The 8,443-nt window shown below is 48.7% G+C and overlaps 1 long non-coding RNA gene across 1 annotated transcript; it reads left to right on the top strand.

The window, feature by feature from the left end:
• The first annotated feature begins 240 nt into the window (after positions 1–240).
• Positions 241–8,012, top strand: LOC131492665 (uncharacterized). The gene is made up of 2 exons (XR_009252226.1): positions 241–292; positions 7,363–8,012. It is a non-coding gene; the product is annotated as an uncharacterized LOC131492665 (long non-coding RNA).
• The last annotated feature ends 431 nt before the right edge of the window (positions 8,013–8,443 follow it).

The raw sequence follows: 8,443 nt of genomic DNA, 5'->3' as shown, positions 1-8,443 counted from the left end.
AGTGTCAGCTCCCAGGGCGCAGCCCTCCCTAGAAGCTGGGGGATTGTGCTTCTAATCACGTGGGGCGGTGTGTCGTGCGACGAGCACGCGTGGAAGATGCTCTCCTGTGCGTCCCCCAGATCCACAGCCTCTCAGGATGGCCCCTTGAGCAACCTCAGCAACACTAGCACTAACGAGGACTCACTGAACAACGCCCCCAAGAAGAAGGGCATCACAAAATCCACCCGCTGGTTGCTCGCCAGAAAACAAAAGGTCCACCCCAGCCACACTAGCGACGAGCCTGCATGACCAGGTTGGTGTCCCCTGCGTGTTTGCAGCGTGTGGGTGGTCTTACTGGCCTCATTCCTCTAGATCCGTGGTGTCTCTGCCTGCAGACCCCTCCCCGTGTCGGGAGACCTCACGTGGCCGTTGACACCCCCCACCTCCCCTTTCATCACTCTGCTTCCCCACAGCCACTGAATTGGAGCCACTGAATTGAAAACCCTTCCCAAGGTGCCCTGGGACTCAGCAAATTGGGCGGACAAGCTGAAAAACACCAAAAACTTTAAAAAATAAGCATTGTGTTTCTTGTCACCTTGCTGAGCACTTTTCAGCTGTACCTGTTTTGAAAGCAGTAGCTGTTCGTTTGCTCAATATAGTCTATAGCTGCAAAGCAGTATTATGTCCTCCACGGACATAAAAAGGCCTCCAGGGCCTTTTGCTCCTGGAACCATGCTGGGAAAATTCGGTCCCTTGGATGTTGCCAGTGTATTTTCTTCCACATCCTTATACTTTCTGTAATGAAAACATTAAGATTCGTGGTAGTGCCGTCTGGCTCTCACACCCACTGCTCCCAGAAATGTGTATGTCTTGTAAGTCCAGAGGTCACAAAAATTGGCCAAAACATTTCACTGTGTTTCCTGCGTTTATTTTGTCATCTTCAGGAGGTATGGGTTAAGTACTTGGTCATATGAGGACAGCGTTTATTGAGTTGTTTGCCGCAGCATTTGATTCAGTTTCACAGAGTGTGTGTAAGTGACTTTCTCCGGGGCTGAGATGTTCAAATTGCTCACTTGGGTTCTGTGTTATCATAGGTATAACGCAGTGTCTGAGAGTGGATCATACTGTGGTCTCTGTGGACACGCATGGCCAGTCCCAGAAACATACGGTTGACCCTTGAACAGCCAGGGTTTGAAGATCAGGTCCACTTATAGGCAAGTTATGTGTTTCCATCCAGTAGAGTGATGTAAATGTATTTTCTTTATGGTTTTCTTAATCACATTTACCTTGTTTTATGAAGGAATGTAGCATATACACGTCACTTATAAAATATGTGTTAACCGACTGTTTCTGGTAAGGCTTCTGGGTACAGTGGGCTATGAGGAGTGAAGTTCTCAGGGAGGTGGCGGTGAGGTAGAGCCCCATAAGGCTCCACGAAAGGTGCCTAGTGTTGACAATGTCCGCCTGGGAGAATGAGTCTCAGTCACGGCCGTGGTCACGTCGTATTTGATGGCACGATTCTTGTTACGAACGACCACCTCACTGCTTCGTTTACGTCCTAACTGTGAGATGCGTGTTGTCAGTCACAGGTTAGGAGACCTCATACGTGTGCCTACTCCCTGTAGAATTCCGCAGATTTCTCAATGTCTTTGAGTGGGCTCTAACTGTAAGGCTGGGAAGCACTCATCTGAGGTTTCCATTGGAGCAGGTGATTGGAAAATCTTGTGTGGTGTCGAGAATTGAGTCCTTGAGGGAAATCGGGACCCTGTTCAGTAGGCCTGGTCCCTGGCGGCCACAGTGCTCGTCCATCTTACCGCACGGAGGAGGCAGAGTTCTGTAACCGGGAGGGGCGCAGCCACAGCAAGGAATTGGGTGTCTGAAAGCTGAGGAAGGAAGTAACTAACCACAAAAGGCAGACGAGTCTTCCATGCCTCCAGGATGTGGGCTTGTAACTCTGGTTCCTCAGCACAGAGTTCGGTGCTGGGGGCCGATTGAAAATGCAGAAGCGAGGGGCGTCTGGAGGGCTCGTCCGGTTAAGGCTCCGACTTCAGCTCAGCTCATGATGTCACGGTCCGTGGGTTCGAGCCCTTTGTCGTGTTCTGCGCTGACAGTGTGGAGCCTAGGTTGGATCCTGTCCCTCCCTCCCTTCGTCTGCCACTCCCCCACTTTCTTGCTGTGTCTCTGTCTCTGTCTCTGTCTCTGTCTGTGTCTCTCTCAAAAATCAATAAACTTGAGAAAAAGGGGCAGCGGGGATGGCCCAGTTGAAGGATAGCCTAGCTGTGATTGAGTTATTGTGAATCACAAGAAAAGCCAGAAGCCAACCTTTGTGATACACGTTGTGTATATACATAATTTAATTATAAGGTATGTAACAGAGAAATGTAATAAGGATCTGCAAGTGTTTGAAGCGTGTCCATGCGTTTGAACAACTGCTATTTTAACTAGTGAAAGACCTTGGAAATGAATTGGGTAAATGTGTTTCCTCTAGTGTGTACTTCCTTTTAAATCTCTTCACAGTTGACAGAAGCAGTCTTTCACCAGAAGTAACTAGTGAATCATCTGGTGATTTTTCCATGTCTCCTAAAGCAAATGCAATCTTTGTTACTTTGCATGAACGTGAGGCGTCCTGTCACAGTCTCTTAATATGCTGGGGAGACTTTTCAGGTCTCTCTGATTTTCAACTGAGTCCACAAAGCGGGCTTTGCGATTAGAACTGAGACGTTTGTGTTGAAGTGACAAGGTGCCCAGGCACGGGGCCAACAGTGTTGTCTGACGGGAGGAAGGTTTTCCAGAACACCCGGAGTGTGCAGCTGAAGCATAGGCTTGGGGCACACAGCAGAGATCCTTGTCCTGCATTACAGGGTGTGGATGTGATGGAGAGAGCTTTCGGCAGCCACCGTGGCCATGGGTGTTGACTGTCGGCAGAGGTGCTGGTTTGGAGGAAGGACCCAGTGATTCGCTGGGTCCTATCGATTGGCCTTAAAGCGGATGCCAACAATCGCGTAGACAGTGGAGTTCACGGCACGTTGATGGCCTCAGATGGGACCTTCGATGTCACCGCCCTGGCGCTTCTGGTGCAGAACCCGACCCAGAACACACAGGTGACACCTGGCCGTCCGCACCCGCCCACTGCTCTCTTGCTGGAGACCCTGCAACCTGTATTGTAGCAAGGCAGCGTGTAGCTTCACCGCACAGCTAGTCCTCTCTCCCCAGGCCCGGTCTGTGCTGTGTGGCACGGAGTCCTCGGTGCTGCCTCCTCCTGCCTGAGCTCTGCCTGTCCCTTCCCCTCACAGGCTCGTGAGACTGGCGTGCATTTAGCTCTTATGTGGAGAGAGAAACACTCTTGCTTCGTGTGCCACGTGGAAGTTTCATGGCTTCTGTTTCTGATTTCCCTGTGGAATTCTGTTTGACTCATGGGCTCAGTGGAGAATCAGGAATCTTTTGATCCTTCTACAGAACACTGAACACCTTTGGGAATGCCCTCAGTGTCCCCAGTGCAAATCCCCCTCCACGGCACCCTTGTCTAATTTCCCGGAGAGCATGGACCCCTCTCCCCAAAGGCCCATTCCTGTGGGCTTCCTGGGGGGCTCAGATGATTCGGCGCTCGACCCTTGCTTTGGGCTCAGGTCATGATCTCATAGTTGGTGACGTCGAGCCCCAAGTCGGGCTCCGTGCCGACAACGTGGAGTCTGTTTGGGATTCTCTCTCTCCATCTCTCGCTGCCCCTCCCCTGCTCGTGCTGTCTCTCTGCCTCTCAAAGATAAGTAAATCAAGCCCATTAATGGACTCCACGTTAACATCTCTGATTGAAAATACACTATTAGGATTCAATGGATATTGTTTTGAGTTTGAAGTCTTGGTTTCAACGCAAGTGCAATATGTCGTCATCCTTTAGATTGACATAACTTTTGGGGTGTTTGCTCGTAATTTCAGGCTCGTGCTATCTTGGAATGGGAGTTGAACCACCTTTTGGTCATGGGGACTGACCAAAGGGTCGGTGAAATAAGTTTTCGGCCTAATGATATCTAAATTTGCGTTAACTGTTAAGTATTATATTTGGGGGTGCCTGGCTGGCTGAGTCGGAGGACAGCGTGACTCATAATCTCTGGGTTGTCACTTTGAGCCCTGTGTTGGGGGTAGAGATTTCCTAAAAGTAAAATCTTAAAAAAAAAAAAAAAAGGAATGTAGATTATTATGTTTGTAGGAATCATGTACCAGACTACTCTTCCAAATGTGGAGATAATTTTACCTTACAAGTTAAGCGTCACTCTTAATTTATTAACAAATGAGCTTTGGGGCGCCTGTGTGGCTCAGTTGGTTGAGTGTCTGACTTTGGCTCAGGTCAGGATCACACTGCTTGTGAGTCTGAGGCCAGCATTGGGCTGGCTGCTGTCTGCGTGGAGCCTGCTTTGGGTCCTCTGTCACCCTTTCCATCGGCCCCTCTCTCGCTCACACACAATCGTTCTCTCTTTCTCTCTCCCTCTCTCTCTGAAAATCTAACAAACAGGGGCGCCTGGTAGCTCAATCATTTAAGCATCTGAGTCTTGCTTTCAGCTCAGGTCGGGATCTCACACTTCGTGAGTTTGAGCCTCCCATTGGGCTCAGCGGTGACAATGGCGATTCTGCTTCGGATTCTCTCTCTCCCTAGCTCTCTGCCCTTCCGCAACTCATACTGTTTCTGTCTCTTTCAAAAATAAATAAATGTACCTACAAAAACTTAAAAAACTACCAAACCAATGAGCTATTGAGAAACCAATAATTTAACAGAGGTGAGGAGTTTGGTTTCTGTCCTTTTGATATTTGACTTTTGATAGTCTTGAGAAATATTTTTCACATCATAACACGTTGATGGCAGCCTGGCAATAGAGCCTGTAAGTTGTGTTTGGGGGCGGCCGGAGGTCTCTCTGCAGTCCAGGGCCCTATGCTCTGGGGGAAGGTTACAGTCGTTTATTTAAAAAGACACGAAGTGTTGATTTCTCCTTATACAACAGCAGGACTGATTTACTCCCACACCACTACTTAAGACTGTCTTCATTGCCATAAGAACACTCAAGTGTGACGAGAATAGGACATGTGAAAGGGTGTGGTGGGACCGTCCTAGCGTGTAGCACTGTCCGCAGCTTAAAGACTGTTTTGAAAACCAAAAGGTAGTATCTTCTATAGCAGGAAGGTGATTTCACAAAGACAGTGCGGCAGGTCCAGTCAGCCCAGGAGTGTCCTGACTTGTGCCCAGTCAGTGTCCTGGCACAAATACGGCCCTGCCTCCCTTTACCGCCTGGGGCAGCCATCTGGGCAGGGGGCCCCCAATGGCTGTCAGGAATGGGGGTAAACAGCTGTAAACAAACTTGCAGAGTGCGGTCATTTTAAAGGGCTGGTAACCTTACTATATATTTTTGGTTTTTATTTCACAATGTGTCCTGTAATTTCCCAGGATGATGATAGAAGCTTCAGGAGGGCACCTTCTTAGAGATAGCAATATAGATCAAGACACTCTTGACTTACCTGCTGAGTCAGCAGAGACTCTCCCTGCAGACTTCTGGGTCACTTCCTCTCTGTCCTCTATGCAGCCAAAGAAGATGCTGCCGGTCTGTATGTGACGTGCTGCTCTGCCCCAGCCTCTTGGCGGAGGTATGGGAGGCTCTTGGGTTGGAATGTGAACACTGATGGAGAATGGCCGACTTAATATGTAACAAGGCGTTCAGATGCTGTGGCATGCTCAGGCTCGGATGATCTAAGATTACTCCTGACTTCTGCTTATCAAAGTTCCCCAGTGATAGAGATTTTTGTTAACATTTCTATCTGATGGAATATTAGCGTATTCTCTCCACTACTACAACTAGGCATCGTGGGTGTCCTCAGAGCTTTGGACCAGCCTCAGAGCGTCACTTGCAGAGCTACGTATGTGATGGGCAGCCCTGGCCCCTCTTTCACAAGATGGCAGATGGACACGGCGAAAGTGTTTTCATGGCCTCTACTGCCCCTTTGCTATTTGAGAGTGAACTCCCGGGGACTCCCCCGGCTGCTTGTGGGTGGAGAGAACCCCACTCAGAAGTGCCCCGGGAGCCCTCAGTGGTTGCTGCTGTGGTTTAGAATGTGTGGGGCTGTATTTGTGCCCTCATGTGCTATTTTAAGACTAACCGCATGCTGCGTTTGCACGCTGCCCCTTGTGTTGCTTGGAGCAGGCATAGTATCTGCACCACAGAGGCTGGATTCAGCCAGTCGTGTCTTAATCCTGCCGACGCCTCCTGTTGGTGAGTAGAGGGCACCGTCCGTGCAGGCCACAGTCGGACACCCTGTGTCCTGTCTGCGCAATGTCCATGTGAGCCAGGAGAGCCGCAGCAGGCTCACTTAGGGACTTTCAGAAATACACAGACACGCAGACGCACATAGACTCACAAACACACACACATACACACACGCACACACACGCACACACACGCACACACACACACACACACACACACACACACACACACACGAGCTTCTCTACACCTGCTAAGAGGATGCTGGTGTTTGTGTGCTTACACTTAAAGAGGTTGGTGTGTTCTCAGTTTTTCCAGAGAAAACTGTATTTCCACTCTTTTCGTAAAAAAAGAAGTTTGGGTTCAGTGTCTGCTAATGTCTTTTTTGGTAGGGAGGCAGGATTGCTGTTGGAGCAGTAGGAAATTTTCCAGGTCTGAGCTGACCTTCCCGGTCGTTCGGGAGCAAGTGGCACTGGCCTTTGCCTGGTCTGGTGGAGCTCCCGGGTCAACAGGCCCTGGCTGGCTTGTTTTACGCACACCTTCTTGAATGGACCAGGCCCAAGAGGATTCTCGTCCTCACATGAGTGACACTGGTGGCCTCTCAGTTGAGAGATTAGCTTTTGAAAGCGGAAGCACATTGCCCTCTGAGGCGCTGAGTTTGAACATGGAGATTTCGGGTGTGGGCCCCGGAGCCCGGCCCTCTTCTCCCTGCTCTGAGGACCTCCAGGGGTGGGCTTTGTTCTGCTCTCATCCTGTTTTCCTGTCTCAGCCACAGTGTTTGATTGTTGGGAGCTCCTGGCTGGAGGCCAGGTGGAGCCTATGACACTTGAACTTAGGGTAGTGAGTTTGAGCCCCATTTTGGAGTGGAGATTACTTAAAATCCTGACAAAATAAAAGAATAGTTGATTGATTCCTTCATCTTGTTTTTTTTAATTTGGGAACTTTCAGTCTTAAGCCAGTAGGAACTCAATCGAATAATTCTCATTGATAATGCAAAATGCTTCATATTTTCTCTAGATTCTCAAATCTCTTCAGCCAGGAAGGTCTTTGGGGAGGGGGGACACGCGCTAGGCCCCACCTGGGGCCCCGGAAGGTGCTTTTCGGGCTGTCTTAAGACTGATTCTTTCCTTTTATCTTGCAGTTTACCCACACTGCTTCTCCCGATGGTCTTGCAGCACGCTGAGCCCAGCAGTGACTACATTTGAAACTTCAACCAGATCTTTCATCTGTTAATCCTTGTTATATGGACCCTGAGATATTTTATTACAGTGTTTGATTACTGAAAAATTCGTGAATAGGATAGAGAAACTCATTTAGCATTTAATGTTTCGTACATTTCTGTAAATTTGTCACTCCCTATAGAGAGTTCCTGACTTTCATGTATATCCGGGCTATAAATATCCTTTGGAATCAATTGATGTTCTTATATCTCAGTTTAGTCTTTCAAATGAATGTACTGTCATGGCTGTATGTATGAATCCTACGACAAATACGGTCTTTTATAACCTGTGCATGTATTGTAATTATCATTGTTTAATTGTTTGTTAAGAAACCCTGACAGAGAAAAGGATTTTACCATGTTTGTAAAATCACCATGACACAGCCTGCATTATCCTTTACGAATGTCCCTTAGCTCTACAACCATGGTTTTGATATAAGCAGACTTAATTTGCAGCAATTGTCGCTGTATTTTAACGACTCACCTTAACTACACTTTTTCTAGCAAGAAATGCTTTCTTGTGCAGTGTGAAGAGATTAAAAATATCTGGTGTTGACTATCAGCTAAAGAAACTTGGAGTGGAAAGCTGATTGAAACACTGTGAAAATCTCCCAGGGCCGGTATGCTCTTTCTGAGCCTGGTCCCTGGGGGCCTGGGCAGTTTGCCTGGAGTGACCCGCACAACCTGGGAGCCGAGGCCCCAGAAAGCCTGGGTGGGGCAACCTGGCCACCTCTTCCCCGGAACCCTGCCCACCCCCTTCTCTCCCCCAACCCGAACCTTAGACCCCTGGCAGCAGAACTCTCAGAGGACCAATCAGGGTGCACTGGTCTCCCACCTCGGGCCAGGGCGCTGGGTGCTCAGCACAGAGCAAGATGCAAGATCCTGGAAACGATGGAGTGCAACTCTAATAAAGGCCTTATTGTTCTTACGGAAATCAGCTGTTTAGATTTGTTTGTAAACAAGTTTAAGGAGTGGACCTCATTCTCCATTTGTAGATTTTATT

The sequence above is a fragment of the Neofelis nebulosa genome, chromosome 13 (assembly GCF_028018385.1).
Source record: "Neofelis nebulosa isolate mNeoNeb1 chromosome 13, mNeoNeb1.pri, whole genome shotgun sequence".
Lineage (NCBI taxonomy): Eukaryota > Metazoa > Chordata > Mammalia > Carnivora > Felidae > Neofelis > Neofelis nebulosa.
The sequence above is the reverse complement of the archived record's forward strand: the minus strand, read 5'-3'. Positions and strand labels throughout refer to the sequence as shown.